The sequence below is a fragment of the Triturus cristatus genome, chromosome 5_2, assembly GCF_964204655.1.
Source record: "Triturus cristatus chromosome 5_2, aTriCri1.1, whole genome shotgun sequence".
NCBI lineage: Eukaryota > Metazoa > Chordata > Amphibia > Caudata > Salamandridae > Triturus > Triturus cristatus.
In genome coordinates, this window is record NC_140588.1 from 672,992,535 (window position 1) to 673,011,091 (window position 18,557).

Consider the following 18,557-nt stretch of genomic DNA (forward strand, 5'->3'; position numbering starts at 1 on the left):
GAAATAAATATACTTTTTGTGCTGTATATGGTCCTAATACTGATGATTCTACTATTTTTTATTTTTTAAATACTGAGCTGTTAGATTGACAGGGCAAAGGTTTGATTATGGGGGATTTCAACTGCGTAATTGATTATTTGATCAACAAACAGAACTGCTACTTCTAGAATGGGGAAAGTGAGGTCTGCAATATTAGAAATGGGGAGGCTGCAGGATATAAAGGATACTTGGTGCCATCTCCACCCAACTGTCCCAGGCTATACATACTACTCTGCCCCACATAGGCACTATTCACGAATTGACATGGCATGGAACTCGGAGAATATATTGGAATCTGCAGCCATTGACGTTTGTCCAAGGATCACCTCCGACCATAATCCTATATTATTGCCTTTAAAGGCTGAGGTTGACTGTAGGACAGTGAGATCTTTCTCATTCCCACGCTATTTGCTTACAGATAGCAGATATGTGACTATCATTAACAAACAATTAGAAGATTTATTTAGGGATAATGGGAGGACAGCTTCTCCTTTAGTCATGTGGGATACTATGAAGGCCTTTGTAAGAGGGGTCACTCCATGATACATTCGGCAGCAGAATAAGGAGCAGGAAACTTTGGTCAGAGTAGCTATTCAAACTTTTCTTGCTATGGAAATCCAACATACTGATGCGATTCAACGTAAGGCCACTGACCAAGAGCAATTGTATGTTTTGGTGGTAGATGCTAGGGCACCTATAAGTTGTTCATTAAAGGAGAAGACTGCCGTAAAATACAATAAATATAGGGCCTCACAGTATGAGTATGGGAGCAAATTGAAAAGGTACTTGCCTATCAGGTCACAGACAAAAGGGCTAAAACCCGGATAAAAGCCATAAAAGGGACAAATGATGTTCTACAGACATCTCCGCAGGCAATTTTGGAGCAACTCGATAAGTTTTACCAGAAACTCTATGCACAACCCATAGTACCAGAGCAGAATGACCTGCAGCAGTGTCTGCAAGGTTCTGGTTTATCAGGCTTGAGTGAGGGAGAATTTGCTTAACTGGAGGAGGAAATTTTGCATAATAAAATAAAGGAGGCAATTTCTTCTCTTTCCCCTGGGAAGGCTGCAGGGGAGGATTCAAAACCTGCTGAATTTTATAAAACCTTTAAGAGTCTAATAGTTTTGCCTATGGAGGCGGTTATACAACATATTGGAGCTAGTGGCAGGATTCCAGAAACTTGGAATATGACAAACATAGTCTTTTAAAAAAAAAAAAGATAAACCCCTAGAGGAATGTGGCTCTTATCGGCCAATTTCTCTCATCAATGCAGATGAGAACATTTTTGCTAACATTTTTGCAACCCGCCTTGCCGCGATAATGCCCAGGCTAGTATCCAACCAACAGCATGCTTTTATACAGGGAAGGGATACTACTATGCATATTAATACTGCAGTGGGGGCCTTTGATCTTGCTAAAAAGACAACAACAAACCTTGTTATGGTTCTTTTAGTCGCCGAGAAGGCCTTCGACAGGGTGGTTTGGGATTACTTATGGGCTACATTGGCAGCTTTTGGGTTTAGAGGGAAATTTAATCAATGGGTACGGGCTCTATACTGTGAAACTCAGGTCAAATTGCTTGATGCAGATTTGCGATCATCATCCTTTCCTATATTAAGTAGTACTAGGGGTGTCCTCTTTCTCGCCTGCTGTTCACTTTATATATTGAGTCATTTATTCGGGTGCTACAATTTAATATGCAAATCGCACCATTGATATCTGGGGCAAGCAAACTTAAGGAAACTGGTTATGCAGACAATATTGCTGTTTTTACTACTGATCCAGTGACAGCAATACGTTTTATTGAAAAAGTGGCAAGTAAATGTGATTGTCTATCAGGCTATAAACTGAATGTTCAAAAGCCACAAATAATTCTTAATTTTCAGACTGACAGACCTGTAACAGGAGTGTGTTTAGTGGCCGCATATCTCGGCTTGAGATTGAGCGGATACCGACATTGAACTATGAGCCCTTGTTAGAAGCTACAGATAAGCGATTTAAGACTTGGCACAAGCTCCCAATCGGAATCGTAGCTAGGTGCAACATCATAAAAATGAAGATAGTTCCTAAGTTTTTATATTTATTCTGCTCAATCCCTCTCCTTGTTTCTAATGCTTTTCTTAGGAAGCTAGAAGGTATGTTAGGTAGCTTTATCTGGGGGTATAAAAGAGCTCAACAGGCAATAGACTTACTGAAAGCTCCATATAGTCAGGGGGGGCTTGGCTTTCCGGATTTTAAAACTTTTTTTTGGGCAGCATTTGGGGGACGTCTCCGTAGACTTCTAGATCCTGAAAATCAAAAAACATTTCACCGGCTATTGTTGGAATCTTTCTATATAAAACTAATGACCCCAACTATTTCAAAAGGGTTAGGTTTAAGACTATTAGAGATAGTGTGTATTATATGGCGTGCTATGACTGCTAAATGTTCTCTCGCGCTGTTTCATGATAAACTTCCGCTATGGGGTAACCACAGGCTACCGGCTGCATGTCACAATACTGTTGGTAGGAGTTGGGCTAGGCATTGGATTCAACACCTGGGGGATTTGTATGATAATAATGGCTTTAACACATTTGAGAATCTGCAGCTTTTGTACAATCTCCCTGCCCAAATGTTGTTTAAGTACTTTCAAATTAGGGTTTACTTTGTGAAACATCTAGCATTAAAGGTAGTGTCTAGGTCAGAGATATGGGATTGCTTACATGCAGAAAAACCCAAGCCAATAATTAGCGTTATGTATTTATATCTTAGCAAAATTAGACAAAATGGGTGTGAAAAACTTGCTGCAGGATGGACTAAGATCTTGGGGATAAATATAACACATTTGCTACCTTCCCAGAGTTGGAATATTTTGGGCATAAAGTAGCTCAGGTGATGAAAGAACGATTAGGGGTAGATTCTCCCCGTAAAGCTATAGAAATTATGCTGGGTTACAGAGAAGAAAGTCAAGGGTTGAAGAAGATTATCGCAATCCTACTAGGGACTGCTTGGCTTACCATTGCTAGGGCTTGGATCTCCCCTAAACCTCTCTCCGTAGGTGAATGGTGGGTCATGGTAAGGGAGACTCTTGAAATGGAAAAAGCTCTAGCTAGGGCAAGAGGAACTTGCTCTTTGATAAAATTAGAGGCTATTTGGGGACAAATGGCATTAGATGCATAAACCAAAGAAATTAGATCAAGGGAAGGGGTAAATATGTACACTGAAGGGAAAATCCTTTGTAATGTGGATACAGATATCAGTTCATTATAATATTATTTATGGTACTGTACTATCCAAGGAATAATTGTGTTTGTGCTGTGATGTACTCTTAATGTAATGTGAGCTCTTTATTGCATAGTTGATAAGTTATTTGAAAGATAATTTGTAATGTTGCTCCCTTGCTAACAATAAAATATATATATATATATATTTAAAAAAAAAGCAAATTTCTGCACCCCACTTGCCTCTTTTGGCACCCCTGTTCTCTATTTCTGCACCCCTGTTCCCTCTTTCTGCACCTCTTCTGCCTGTTTCTGCACCTCTGCTGCCTCTTTCTGAACTTCGCTTGCCTCTTTCTGCACCTCTGTTGCTTCTTTCTGTACTTCTCTTGCTTCTTTTTGCACATCTCTTGCTTCTTTCTGCACCTATCTTGCCTCTTTCTGAACCCTTCTTCCCTCTTCCTGCCACTCTCTTGCCTCTTTCTACACCTCTCTTGTCTCTTTCTGCACACACAGGGCTACTTTTAAAATGACCTCAGGCTCAGGAGTGCACACATGCAAGTGCAGAAAAGGGCTGCTGGCCTCTAAAATGCCATGCCCTATTATATGCTAGGGACTTAGAGGTAGCTTTAATCCCACTGCCCTATTATGTACTAGGGCCCAACAGAGGAGGTCATGCCAATCACAGGGGTACACCAACCCATAGTGTACCCTAGTGTATGTAGGTGTTTTCACTGTATTCTAAGTGTTTTTCAGAATAAAACTGGCTCCGGGCCTGGTTAGGCACAGCCCAGGGTCAGTCAGAGTCAGTTTCCAATAGTACCAGTCAGAAAAAAGTTGGGTGTGCCCAGGGCACAGGATCACTTTGCAACAAGGCCTCTTTCTGCACTTCTGTTGGTTCTTTGTGCATATCTCTTGTGTCTTTCTGCATCTTTCTTCCTCTTTCTGGACTTCTGTTGCCTCTTTCTGCATTTCTCTTTCTGCACATGTCCTAGCTCTGTAGTCATAGTTAGAAATTAGCATTTAAAAAACCTTAGAAATTCACGGAAACAAACCATAGGTATCAGGGACATTATAGTTAGAAATTAACATTTAAAAAACCTTTGAAAGTCACTGAAAAAAACATAGGTTTCAGGGACATTATAGTTAGAATTTAGCATTTAAAAAACCTTAGAAATTCACTTAAAGAAACTGAGGTTTCGGGGACATTATAGTTAGTTGGACATTTCACTCGTACAAGTTAGTTGAGCTAACTATAACTCGCGCCCCAACAATGCACTTCTGATGACATCACATATTACATCACTCATGACATGGTCAGTGACATCACTGATGACATCACTGATGCCATCTCATATGACATCACTGATGACATCACTGATGACATCATCCAGTGACTGAGTGTTTCTAAAAAGTTCAATAATATTATATATAGATATACTTTAATGAAATCGTAGCTTGCACACTACCTCTGTGGTTTTTGAATTTTTGTGTATCACTCTTTGAATTTTTTGGGTGCTCCCTGGGTGGCATCTTCCGTCCTTGAGACGTCTCAGTAAAGAATGCTTAATTGTGCTTCCAAAGTTGGTCGCATCCCCATGGGCACTCACTGATGACATCTCATATGACATCACTGATGCCATCACTGATGACATCATCCAGGGACTGAGTGTTTCTAAAAAGTTTAATAATGTTATATATAGATATACGCCAAGGTGTATTGAAGAATGAGTGTGTGTATGAGTGTCTAAATGGATGATTTAGTGAGTGTGTGACTGACTGTATAAGTGGGTGATTGAACGTGTCTTAGTGAATTCATGGGTGAATTACTAATCTGTGTTAATGTTTGTATCAGTCTGGCAGTTGGTGTGCAAGTCGTTGCATGGGTTGGTGAGTAGGTACATGATTGTCTATTTGGGTTATTGATTACTAGCCTGAGTACCTGTATAGGTGCCTGAGTGTCTGTTTGGGTGGGTGATGGGGTGTGTGACTCTCTGCATGGATGTATGAGTGGGTGAATCCCTGGGTATATGGGTTTATGAGTACATCTGTGAGGGACTCTATGGATGAGTGAGTGTGCGTATGGCTGTGTCTGTGGGTGAATGGATGTCTCAGGGGTATATGGGTAAGTAACTGCATATGTGTAAGGCACTATATGTGGGTATTGGAGTATATAAGTGACTGTATGTGAGAGTAAGCAATTGTGAGAGTGGTTGTATGGATGAGTGTGTGCTTGTGTCAGTAATCTTGTAAGAGAGTAAGTATGTCTTAGTATCTGTATGAATAAGCGATATGGTGGGTGTATAACTGCATAGGTGAGTAAATGTGAGTGTTATTGATTCTTTGCATGACTGAGTAGCTGTGTGAGTAACTCTATAGGTGAGTGGCAGTGTGTGAGTGTTTGTATGTGTGTATGAGTGTATATGATAGTGGCTGTATTGATGAGTGGTTGCATATGTAAGTGACTGTATGGGAGAGTGAGTGAATCTGTGTGTAGACTCAGGAATCAGTGAGTGGGTATGTAGTGAAATGAAATGAAATGAAATTAGATATTTATAAAGCGTGCGGATACTCACACAGAGTGACCCGACGCTAATCTCGTAGCAGAAACCTCAGCACATACTAACCCCGCCTTTAGTTACTGTTGGAACAACCACGTTTTCAGTTGTTTCCTAAAAGACAGCAGGTCCTGTGCTTGCCTCAAATAAAGGGGTAATTCATTCCATAAATGCGCAGCATGCACCTGAAACGACCTTCCTCCAACCCGAGATTTTATGAACTTGGGGATCACCATGAACGATTGCTTACAGGATCTAAGGGCCCGTCGTGGCTGGTAACATTGGATCCTGTTCCTCAGGTACACCGCACCCGTATCGTGAAAAGCCCGATAGGCAAGAACTAAGGCCTTAAACTGAGCCCTTTCCCTCACCGGGAGCCAATGAAGGGTTTCCAGGAGGGGTGACATGCGGGTTCTGGTGCTTACCCTGAGAATAGCTCTGGCCGCAGCGTTCTGCACAACCTGCAGCCGATTGAGCAAGTACTCCGGCAGCCCCAGATACAGGATGTAAACATAGTCCAGCCTTGATGTAATCAGGGCTTGCACCATGATCTTGCGGGATTCTAACGGTAGGAGAGGAAGGAAGTTCTTCACCATTCTTATCAAGCCGAAACAGGTGCCGGCGACCAACTGAATTTGGGCTTTCATCGTAAGGCTCGAGTCCAGCATAACTCCTAGATTTTTGACCATGCTAACTGGGGCCGAAGGAGGAGACATATCACTGGGCCACCATTCAGTCCAGTCCTCGTTCAGGGGGCAATCGAAAAAAATTATTTCCGATTTTTCCGAGTTACATTTCAGTTGGTTCATTCGTAGCCACGCGAAAACCTCAGTGAGACATTCTTTTATCTCCTGTCCGCGAAAGCACGCTCCTTTATCACAAGTGAACAGAAGCTGCGTATCATCGGCATAGGAGATAATCTTTGCTCGATGACGCTCAGCTAAAAGAGCAAGAGGGGCCATATATATATTAAAGAGGGTAGGGCTCAGAATGGAGCCCTGCTGGAACCCTACTTGCATTGAGGTGATATTCGCTGAAAATGGCGGAGACCAGATTTCCTGTTGCCACTCCGAGAGGAAAGAGCAAACCATTTGTACACCGTACCCTCGACCCCACACTCTGCCAACCTACGCAGAAGCCAGTCATGGGGCACGGTGTCAAAGGCCGCAGACAGATCCCGCATTATCAAGACCGCGCTTCCCCCTCATCCAGTTGAGCTTTGATAGTTTCAGAAACCTCCAGTAAGGCTGTTTCTGTACTTAGAGAGGCTCTGAAGCCCGACTGACTCTCATGCAGAACATGGTTACCTTCAATGAAGTCTGTTAGTATGAAGTTAACGTACTTCTCCAAGGCCTTTGAATAAAAAGGCAGCAGGGAGATAGGCCTGTAGTTAGATGCGATCATAGGATCGGCTGAAGGCTTAGCGGAATAATTTTAGCCCTCTTCCAGCAACTAGGTTCTATTCCACATCCAAGGGAAGAGGATTGAATTGATTGCCGGTTTAGGGGTTCCGCAAACTTCTTCAGACAAGGGTTGGATGGAGCACCCGACTTCAGAGAGGACACAATGTCGAGAGATTTTTCTAGGGAGATGGGAGGGAAAAGGGAGAGTGCACCGCACAACCTCAATGGCCGAACACCGAGCGGCAAATCCACTTCAGAAGAACCAGTTGGGGCAAAAAATTGTTGGATCAGATGGATCTTGTCGTGAAAAAACCTGCCATCTGATGGACCCAACTAAGGATAGGGGTAAAGGTCTTGCGTCCAGCACCAGTCGATGTAAAATCTTTAACAACTTTGAAAATGTTTATAAACAATCGCAATGGACCGCACTCCGTTAGCCCCTCCTCCGGGTCGCCCCTGGGGAATCTGGTACATGGAGTTCTTGAGTGGTTCACCCCAGTGGGTGCAAGTAAGTACTTGTTAGACTGATGATCTCTAGACCCGATACATGTCCCGGGTTTTAGAATATCGCCCGAGACATGGCTCGGGTTTCGGGATAACTTCCCTCATCAGTAGAGAAAATAGTTAGGGGTGGAAGAGAGGGCCGCCAAACAACCGTCAAAGGCCTCAATGCCCGCACAGGCACGCATGTGCGTCGTCCAGGAGCTCGTCAGCTCAAAGCTCGAGGGAGCCAATTTTTAGAAACAATCGCAATGGACCGCACTCCGCTAGCCCCTCCTCCGGGTCACCCCTGGGAAATCTGGTACATGGAGTTCTTGAGTGGTTCACCCCAGTGGGTGCAAGTAAGTACTTGTTAGACTGATGATCTGTAGACCCGATACATGTCCCGGGTTTTAGAATATCGCCCGAGACATGGCTCGGGTTTCGGGATAACTTCCCTCATCAGTAGAGAAAATAGTTAGGGGTGGAAGAGAGGGCTGCCAAACAACCGTCAAAGGCCTCAATGCCCGCACAGGCACGCAGGTGCGTCGTCCAGGAGCTCGTCAGCTCAAAGCTCAAGGGAGCCAATTTTTAGAAACAATCGCAATGGACCGCACTCCGCTAGCCCCTTCTCCGGGTCGCCCCTGGGGAATCTGGTACATGGAGTTCTTGAGTGGTTCACCCCAGTGGGTGCAAGTAAGTACTTGTTAGACTGATGATCTCTAGACCCGATACATGTCCCGGGTTTTAGAATATCGCCCGAGACATGGCTCGGGTTTCGGGATAACTTCCCTCATCAGTAGAGAAAATAGTTAGGGGTGGCAGAGAGGGCCGCCAAACAACCGTCAAAGGCCTCAATGCCCGCACAGGCACGCAGGTGCGTCGTCCAGGAGCTCGTCAGCTCAAAGCTCGAGGGAGCCAATTTTTAGAAACAATCGCAATGGACCGCACTCCGCTAGCCCCTCCTCCGGGTCGCCCCTGGGGAATCTGGTACATGGAGTTCTTGAGTGGTTCACCCCAGTGGGTGCAAGTAAGTACTTGTTAGACTGATGATCTGTAGACCCGATACATGTCCCGGGTTTTAGAATATCGCCCGAGACATGGCTCGGGTTTCGGGATAACTTCCCTCATCAGTAGAGAAAATAGTTAGGGGTGGAAGAGAGGGCCGCCAAACAACCGTCAAAGGCCTCAATGCCCGCACAGGCACGCAGGTGCGTCGTCCAGGAGCTCGTCAGCTCAAAGCTCGAGGGAGCCAATTTTTAGAAACAATCGCAATGGACCGCACTCCGCTAGCCCCTCCTCCGGGTCGCCCCTGGGGAATCTGGTACATGGAGTTCTTGAGTGGTTCACCCCAGTGGGTGCAAGTAAGTACTTGTTAGACTGATGATCTCTAGACCCGATACATGTCCCGTGTTTTAGAATATCGCCCGAGACATGGCTCGGGTTTCGGGATAACTTCCCTCATCAGTAGAGAAAATAGTTAGGGGTGGAATAGAGGGCCGCCAAACAACCGTCAAGGGCCTCAATGCCCGCACAGGCACGCAGGTGCGTTGTCCAGGAGCTCGTCACCTCAAAGCTCGAGTGAGCCAATGTTTAGAAACAATCGCAATGGACCGCACTCTGCTAGCCCCTCCTCCGGGTCGCCCCTGGGGAATCTGGTACATGGAGTTCTTGAGTGGTTCACCCCAGTGGGTGCAAGTAAGTACTTGTTAGACTGATGATCTCTAGACCCGATACATGTCCCAGGTTTTAGAATATCGCCCGAGACATGGCTCGGGTTTCGGGATAACTTCCCTCATCAGTAGAGAAAATAGTTAGGGGTGGAAGAGAGGGCCGCCAAACAACCGTCAAAGGCCTCAATGCCCGCACAGGCACGCATGTGCGTCGTCCAGGAGCTCGTCAGCTCAAAGCTCGAGGGAGCCAATTTTTAGAAACAATCGCAATGGACCGCACTCCGCTAGCCCCTCCTCCGGGTCGCCCCTGGGAAATCTGGTACATGGAGTTCTTGAGTGGTTCACCCCAGTGGGTGCAAGTAAGTACTTGTTAGACTGATGATCTCTAGACCCGATACATGTCCCGGGTTTTAGAATATCGCGCGAGACATGGCTCGGGTTTCGGGATAACTTCCCTCATCAGTAGAGAAAATAGTTAGGGGTAGAAGAGAGGGCCGCCAAACAACCGTCAAAGGCCTCAATGCCCGCACAGGCACGCAGGTGCGTCGTCCAGGAGCTCGTCAGCTCAAAGCTCGAGGGAGCCAATTTTTAGAAACAATCGCAATGGACCGCACTCCGCTAGCCCCTTCTCCGGGTCGCCCCTGGGGAATCTGGTACATGGAGTTCTTGAGTGGTTCACCCCAGTGGGTGCAAGTAAGTACTTGTTAGACTGATGATCTCTAGACCCGATTTATGTCCCGGGTTTTAGAATATCGCCCGAGACATGGCTCGGGTTTCGGGATAACTTCCCTCATCAGTAGAGAAAATAGTTAGGGGTGGCAGAGAGGGCCGCCAAACAACCGTCAAAGGCCTCAATGCCCGCACAGGCACGCAGGTGCGTCGTCCAGGAGCTCGTCAGCTCAAAGCTCGAGGGAGCCAATTTTTAGAAACAATCGCAATGGACCGCACTCCGCTAGCCCCTCCTCCAGGTCGCCCCTGGGGAATCTGGTACATGGAGTTCTTGAGTGGTTCACCCCAGTGGGTGCAAGTAAGTACTTGTTAGACTGATGATCTGTAGACCCGATACATGTCCCGGGTTTTAGAATATCGCCCGAGACATGGCTCGGGTTTCGGGATAACTTCCCTCATCAGTAGAGAAAATAGTTAGGGGTGGAAGAGAGGGCCGCCAAACAACCGTCAAAGGCCTCAATGCCCGCACAGGCACGCAGGTGCGTTGTCCAGGAGCTCGTCACCTCAAAGCTCGAGTGAGCCAATGTTTAGAAACAATCGCAATGGACCGCACTCTGCTAGCCCCTCCTCCGGGTCGCCCCTGGGGAATCTGGTACATGGAGTTCTTGAGTGGTTCACCCCAGTGGGTGCAAGTAAGTACTTGTTAGACTGATGATCTCTAGACCCGATACATGTCCCGGGTTTTAGAATATCGCCCGAGACATGGCTCGGGTTTCGGGATAACTTCCCTCATCAGTAGAGAAAATAGTTAGGGGTGGAAGAGAGGGCCGCCAAACAACCGTCAAAGGCCTCAATGCCCGCACAGGCACGCAGGTGCGTCGTCCAGGAGCTCGTCAGCTCAAAGCTCGAGGGAGCCAATTTTTAGAAACAATCGCAATGGACCGCACTCCGCTAGCCCCTCCTCCGGGTCGCCCCTGGGGAATCTGGTACATGGAGTTCTTGAGTGGTTCACCCCAGTGGGTGCAAGTAAGTACTTGTTAGACTGATGATCTCTAGACCCGATACATGTCCCGGGTTTTAGAATATCGCCCGAGACATGGCTCGGGTTTCGGGATAACTTCCCTCATCAGTAGAGAAAATAGTTAGGGGTGGAAGAGAGGGCCGCCAAACAACCGTCAAAGGCCTCAATGCCCGCACAGGCACGCAGGTGCGTCGTCCAGGAGCTCGTCAGCTCAAAGCTCGAGGGAGCCAATTTTTAGAAACAATCGCAATGGACCGCACTCCGCTAGCCCCTCCTCCGGGTCGCCCCTGGGGAATCTGGTACATGGAGTTCTTGAGTGGTTCACCCCAGTGGGTGCAAGTAAGTACTTGTTAGACTGATTATCTCTAGACCCGATACATGTCCCGGGTTTTAGAATATCGCCCGAGACATGGCTCGCGTTTCGGGATAACTTCCCTCATCAGTAGAGAAAATAGTTAGGGGTGGAAGAGAGGGCCGCCAAACAACCGTCAAAGGCCTCAATGCCCGCACAGGCACGCAGGTGTGTCGTCCAGGAGCTCGTCAGCTCTGAGGCCTTTTACGGTTCTAGAGATCCTCAGTTCAACAAGTACTTACTTTCACCCACTGGGGTGAACCACCCAAGAACTTCATGTACCAGCTTCCCTTGGGGCGACCCGGAGGAGGGGCTAGCGGAGTGCGGTCCATTGCGATTGTTTCTAACTTTGAAAATGTCTTTACTTTTATTCTCCGCCTCTGTTATTTTTAAGGTAAAAAAATGTTTTTTTTTCCACCCGGACATCGGTGTAATAAGCTTTCAAGGCTAGTTTGTAAATCATTCGGTCAGTGTGATTATATTTGGTACGCCAGACTCTTTCTAGGCACTTACAAGCGCTTCTGCTTTCCCTAAGTGTCGTTGTGAACCATGGTGCGGAGGCACGATTGCTTGTGCCATTCCGCCTTTTATGAGGAGCCAATACCCTCACCTGATCCTCCAGCCATTGCTCTAGACCAGGAGTGTCGATTTCTGGATCTCCGCTAACTGGAATCGGGTGCTTCCAAAGGGCATTCTCTATGCTGTCACATGTAACCTTATTAAAGGATCTAAAAATAACAGGGTGCAGCATCCCCCTCTGTTGGACGTGCGCTGCCAACTTTTGAACTTTGAAGCTCAGGAGGTAGTGATCCGACCATATCAGTGGTAAGGAAGCCTCTATTTCCATACTCGCGTTGGAGAATACTTGGTCTAATATATGACCCTTTACATGGGTAGGATGGTGGTTATACGGGGACAGGCCAAGGATCGCTAGAGATTCCAGCAGCCGACTCGCATCAGGGTCGGATGGCACATCCATATGAACATTAAAGTCTCATAATAGGAGGCAATGCTTATATTTCATTGACATAGGTGAGCGACTCAGTGAACGCGCCCACCGGACCTGGTGGCCTATACACCAGGATGCCCGCAATGGATTGGTGCTCCGATATAGTTAACACAAAACTGAGTAACTGGTATTGGTGTGTCTATGGTTTCAAGAATGGCAATCTGTAATTTAGAGTGGGTCTATCAAAGGTTATATTAGGGTGTGAATAGGTACATCAGATTATCACGTGGATAATGTCATCAGTGATGTCATTTGAGATGTCCTTAGTGATGTCATCAGTGATGTCACTGACCCTGAGTGATGTAATATGTGACCTCATCAGCAGTGCATTGCGGGGGCGCGAGTTATAGTTAGCTGAACTAACTATAACGGCTGAATTTCTCTGGTTTTGTACAAGTGAAATGTCCAACTAACTATAACGTCCCTGAAACCTGTGGTTTTTTCAGTGAATTTCTAAGATTTTTAAAATGTTAATTTCTAACTATAACGTCCCTGACACCTGTGTTTTTTTCAGTGAATTTCAAAGGTTTTTTAAATGCTAATTTCTAACTATGCCAGATGTGCAGAAAGAGGGAAGGGAGGTGCAGAAAAAAGAAAGAAAGAGGCAAGAGAATTGCTGAAAGAAGCAACAGAAGTGTAGAAAGAAGCAAGAAAAGTGCAGAAAGAGGCAAGTGAGATGCAAAAACAGGCAGGAAAGGGACAGAAAAAGGGAAGACGAGTGAGTAAAGAGGCAACAGGGGTGCAGAAAGAAGCACATGAGGTGCAGAAAGAGCCAACAGATGTGCACAAAGAGAGAAGAGAGGTGCAGAAAAAGGCAAGAAATTTACAGAAAAAGGCAAAAGAGGTACATAAGGAGACAACAAATGTGCAGAAAGACGCAAGACAGGTACAGAAAGAATCATGGAAAGTGCAGAATGATGCAACATGGATGCAGAAAGAAGCAAGAGAAGTGCAGAAAGAGGCAAGAGAATTGCTGAAAAAAGCGACAGAGGTGTAGAAAGAAGCAAGAAAAGTGCAGAAAGAACCAACAGAGGGGCAAAAAGAGGCAAGAAGAGTGCGGAAAAAGGTAGGAGGGGTGCATGATAGGTGGGGCTGTGGAATGTGAGGCCCTCAGGAATATGGACGTGTGAGGTCCCTGAAGGGAGGGAGACCATGAATGTTGTGATAGCTGCATGATGGGGCAGAAGAGTGTGAAATCATAGAAGCATTGGGTGCTGTGGAGTCTGGGCTCACTGGAGGGGGAAGTAAATGTAGGGATCCTGGTGGGGTGGATGGTACAATAGAGCACTGGGTGCCATAGAGTCAAACTTCCTGGGGTCAGTGGATTGTATGAATACCAGGTGTATAGAATGCCAGCTCTCTAGGCATAGGGCTGCGTAGCATACAGGATTCAATATGACTCTATACTCATGGATAACTTTTCTCCAGTCCTAATCATTCATTGACTCCATTAGTGCATTCTGGGACTAGCAGTTATGAAGAGAGTGAGTTTTAAGGAAAAGCTCAAGCTGGAAAGGAGGGTGAGCAGTGGTGTTTGGGATCCCTGGGTTAGAGGACAGATCAGTGGAGTGGAGGCCGCTGGAGTCGGGAGGAGGAACAGGTGATTAGATTACAAAGTGAGTGTATGATCCCTGCAAAGCGGACCCAGGGGGGAAATAATTTCTGGGGAGGTGATGGGTAGAGAATGTGGGTGGAGAGTGTCAGATATGATGGGTGGAATGACTGTGAAGAGCAGTTCAGTGAGGGGTGCCCTGAGTGTGGGACGCATGGAGTCTGCGTATCTGTGGGGGTTGGAGCCTTGGAGTGAATGGTGCTCGCTGTGAGAGAAGTGGGTTTTGGGAGACTGTCCCGGGGTGCTGTGGGAGGCAAAGAGTATACATGGCGATGCCCTCACTCACCATGAATGAATGGATCCCTTCCCACACTTGGTTAATCCGGGTCCACCCCTGTCTCTCAAGACAAGTGTAACACACAGAAAGCCCAACACTCGGCGCTATTCATCCATCCTAATGCATCGCAGCACCTGTGCAACGGTGGAGCAGAGGAACCCCTTTACATGTCTGACGAGAGCTATGCAGAGTTCAGTGGGTGGAGGAGGGGTGAATGAGCGCAAAGGAGATGAAATGTGCTTGGCATGCACACCTTAAATCACTTTGCTTACAGCACAAAAGAGGTGCCCTGCATCAACTGCTCCTTCACTTCTCTCTCACCACAATAACACTTCCTACTCTCACTGTTGCACTGTCTCAATCTTTCTCTCTCCCTTTCACCCTCCCTGCTTAGAACCGCTCTTTCTGCAACTCTCTCCTTGGCTTGCAGCCTTTTTGCTTCTAGAACATTAACCATCTATCCCATCTATTTCCTCATCTTTCCCTCTTTATTGGTGGAGTTTTATATAGCGCAAACTCGACCCAAAGGTATCAGAGTGCTTCACTTTAGCACCAGTTAGGTTACAGAGGACACATTCATTTTTTTTGTTAGGCATGGGAAGATTAAGTGATTTGTCAAGAATCAAGAATGTTGAGAATCCCTGCTGAGGCACAAACCCGGTTCCCCGCTCTGAGGTCAACCTCACTGGCTGTTAGGCTACAGTGTCTCCCCCTTTCCATTCTTCCCTCCCCTTCTTCCTCCATTACTCGCTTCCCTCCGCTGTCCTTTCTATCACACCTCCTTGCTTCACCACCCTTGTCTTTCTTACTATTTGAGAGCCGTCTTTCAGCCCTCGCTTCCTTCACACCCCTTCCTATACATCACTTTAACCCCCCACCCTTCTCATCCCTTTCCCCTTTCTTTCCGCATCTCTTCCCACCTTCAGTCCAAATGGCGACCACCTTTACATTTTACTCTCTCCTTTTACGTTCGCCTCAAGTGACGGTTTCTTCTTTTCTCACCAATTTTTTCTCTTTCCTCATACCCTAGCTATTCCCCCGACCACCTCCCCATCTATCTTTACAAACCTCCTTATTGACCCTGTCCACGTGCTGCATTCATTGCCTTTTCTTTTGCATCCTCATGGACTTTCTTCAAGAGGGTTACCACTATTGCAGTCACAGCTGAGATGGCAATGTGTGTGGGTGCATGGACCCTCAACTGCACACTCACTCCCAAACAGAGATATTGAGATTGAGACCACTGGCTGGGAGCACTGGTAACCCCCACTGCTTTAAAATCTGATGCTGTACAATTAACACCTGTTATTCAGCACCAAGACGCCCTTGAGTGAACTTATACAAATACACGGTATGTTATGTAATTTTATGTTATGTGCCAAAGCCACCATACCCGGGCATGACATCCATACTATACATTTATAAAGTGCCTAGAAGTGTCACATCCCACAGTGCACTGTTAAAGAAAGCGTGCTCGTATCACTGCTACTCTTGCTTTTCTCAGGACTGTCCAGTTTGTGTCCACGAGGGCTAGACTGATGCCAAATTTTCTAGCACAACCTTTTTTTGCAATGACCACACAGGCAGCCACCTCTGGGGGAAGGGGAGTTACTCCTGGACCCATGGAAAGGAATTGAAGCTAACATGTGTGCCAAAAAAGAGGTAGGTACAATTGGTACACTTCACCAAGCCTAGGTAACGTGAGACTTCCTTATTTCCAGGCTAACCACTTACAATTCAAATTATTCCTGTTTGAATGGAATACTCAGAAATTTATTTAATGTATATAGACTTTTAAAATATGGCAAAGCCCTCTCCCACCTCCAACATGGATCCTTGTGTGGTATACATGTCCTATGCCGTCTTGCATACTATGCGATGCACCATTTATTCGGAGGGACATCCCACTGTCTGCCTGTGGCCTTGCACTCCCTGCGCCCAGGCACCCTGTCTATCACAACTTCTCTCTGCTTCTAGAGTGCCAGCGAATCACCCTTATGAGAGCACAAGAAAGGAGTAAAGGGTCTGTGGGGGGGGGGTGATATCCCACTTGATGGTAGAGGAATAGCACCCAGAGAAAATGGAAGATTTTCCGACGGGCTGAGCATCTGGAAAGGCCGCGCCAGATGCTGTGTCCCGCTTGTGAATGACATCCCAGCAACACAGCCATTTCAAATACACCAGACTGTCAGAAACTGCCTCACTTTCCACATGGGACAGGCAGAGAGACTGTTGAAGAGCCTAAAAAACAAGGAGGCCAGAAGTAACAGATGATGCCTGTTAAGCACACACCCTGCTAACACGCGATTTCCTGAGCCCCCCCTAAAGATTTTCAACCTAGAGATTTTCAAGTGAGGGATATCTTGCCAATGATGGTGGCAGCTACCTGCGCTCCAGGGCCCAGTCACCTGCCTGCCTTTGGAGCCTGCCCCTTGGCTGCCCTGGCAGCAGGCACCTGACTCCCATCTGCGGATGGAGCACGCCCCTGTTCCATATCAGAAGCTGGGTGGCTTTCTTGTTCTGCACCTGTTGATCTACCACAGTCCTACCACAGACCTGTGGCTGGAACATGTGCCTGTCTCCTGCAGGTGCCTGATGCACATGCCCCACTTGCATTTGCCCTGAGATGCTCAGTAGGAAGGTGGATCCTGGAATGCCTCCATCAGGGCTTGCCTCCTTCCCATCCTCCTCTTCCTCCTCCAGAAGGGAGGTGAGCTGCTGTGTGCTCCTGCATGCAGTGGGGTGATAGGTGTTCTTTCCATTCAGGACCCTTTTCAGTGGCTGCCGGGGCACGACCATGTCCCCCACAAGTTGTTGCTGGGTGTGGCGGGCGTCACTCTGCCTCTTCAGCCTCTTGAAGTCACTGAAGGCCATGATGGCAGCCTCCGCCAGGAGTTGTGCCATTGTACGGGCCTTCTCTTCCCTGGAGACCGGCACAGCGTGGCACCTCAGCACTACGGCCTTGTTCTTGGCCTGGTACTGGTAAATCTAGGCAAAAACTTTGGGATGCCTGGCATTGGTGTCAGAGGCAAAACTAGAGCCACATTTTTGGGGAGGTAAGACAAAATTTTGCGGGGGCTAATTCTTCCAGCAGTAGGAAGTGTTGAGATGCAGTGGCTCCAGGAAGGGGTGAAAAAACGACAAAACCTCATTAACATGCAAATGGTCTTTTAAAGACCTGTGAAGTACTTGGGTGTGGCTGTGTGTGTGCCCGAGAAGCTGTCTCAGCCTAAGCTGCCACACACGATGGGGGGGAGCTGAAGCCTTTTGATCCCAATGGCCATTTTGCACCTGATTGGTGGCACAATAGGTGATGCGGTGCAGTTGGTAGGCATGGCTAAGTTGATTGATCCCTTTATCACTCTGCATCATTCGGATGCCATGAAGCCCCAGAGTAAGTCTCATTATAGTGCTGCTGCAGCCAAAATCGCTCTTTGCCCAGATTTTCTCCACGCTACTGGGTGCATCCTTCACCCATGGCCTGGAGAGTGATGGCGTTGGCCATGTAACAGACGCTGCAGGTCGGGTCCTCCTTGTTGAGTTACACCTTTTGATGCTTGGTCTTGAAGACGCTGCCCAGCTGCTCCAGGCGACATTCGGGCAGAAACCTGCAGGAGTGCATGAAGGAGGACAGAATGGACATGTAGGTGACTGTAGGGCTCTTCTCCTTTGACTTGGGTTCCTCTTCCACCAGGGCAAACTTGCTTCTCCTCCAAGGCAGCATCCCTGCTTTCTGATAAATAACGCAGTTCTATTGTGTCTTTATAGTTGTGAGCAGTCGCAGGGTGTGGACGCGGCTCCCTTTAGATGTTGTGTCGGAGTGGTGCTCCACACACATGCCTTGTCTCTCTCCTAGCTCCTGGGCAGCCGGGCTGTACAGCAGGCAACTCAACTCCCGGTTCCTGCAGCCTGCCCTCATGTAAGTGGCTCTGCAGCTTCCGGGCAGAGGAGCGCAGATGAGTCTAAAGGGCAGAAGCTTGCAGGTTAGGCTTCTGGGGAGAAGAATCCCGCGCGCAGTGCAGCAGCTCCTGCATAGAGCCGCCTCAGGCAGAGCCCCGAAAGGCGGAGGCAGCTGCTCCTGGGTAAAAGGGGTCCGGATGGGCTCTTGTTGCTAGTGCTGCGGTAAGACATAGGATGAGTTCCAGAAAGGCAGAGATTCTGCATCTCACCACTGGATATTCTGACGGTTGAACATCATGAGGTAAGGCAGCTGCTGCAGCCTGCGCTGCTCCTCCCATTTGGATTGATGAGAAGGAGGGCTATG

General features: G+C 47.3%; 1 pseudogene; it reads right to left on the reverse strand.

Moving 5' to 3' along the window:
• Positions 1-6,982: 6,982 nt before the first annotated feature.
• On the reverse strand, positions 6,983-18,017 carry LOC146829124 (protein FAM43B-like; annotated as a pseudogene).
• Positions 18,018-18,557: the final 540 nt, after the last annotated feature.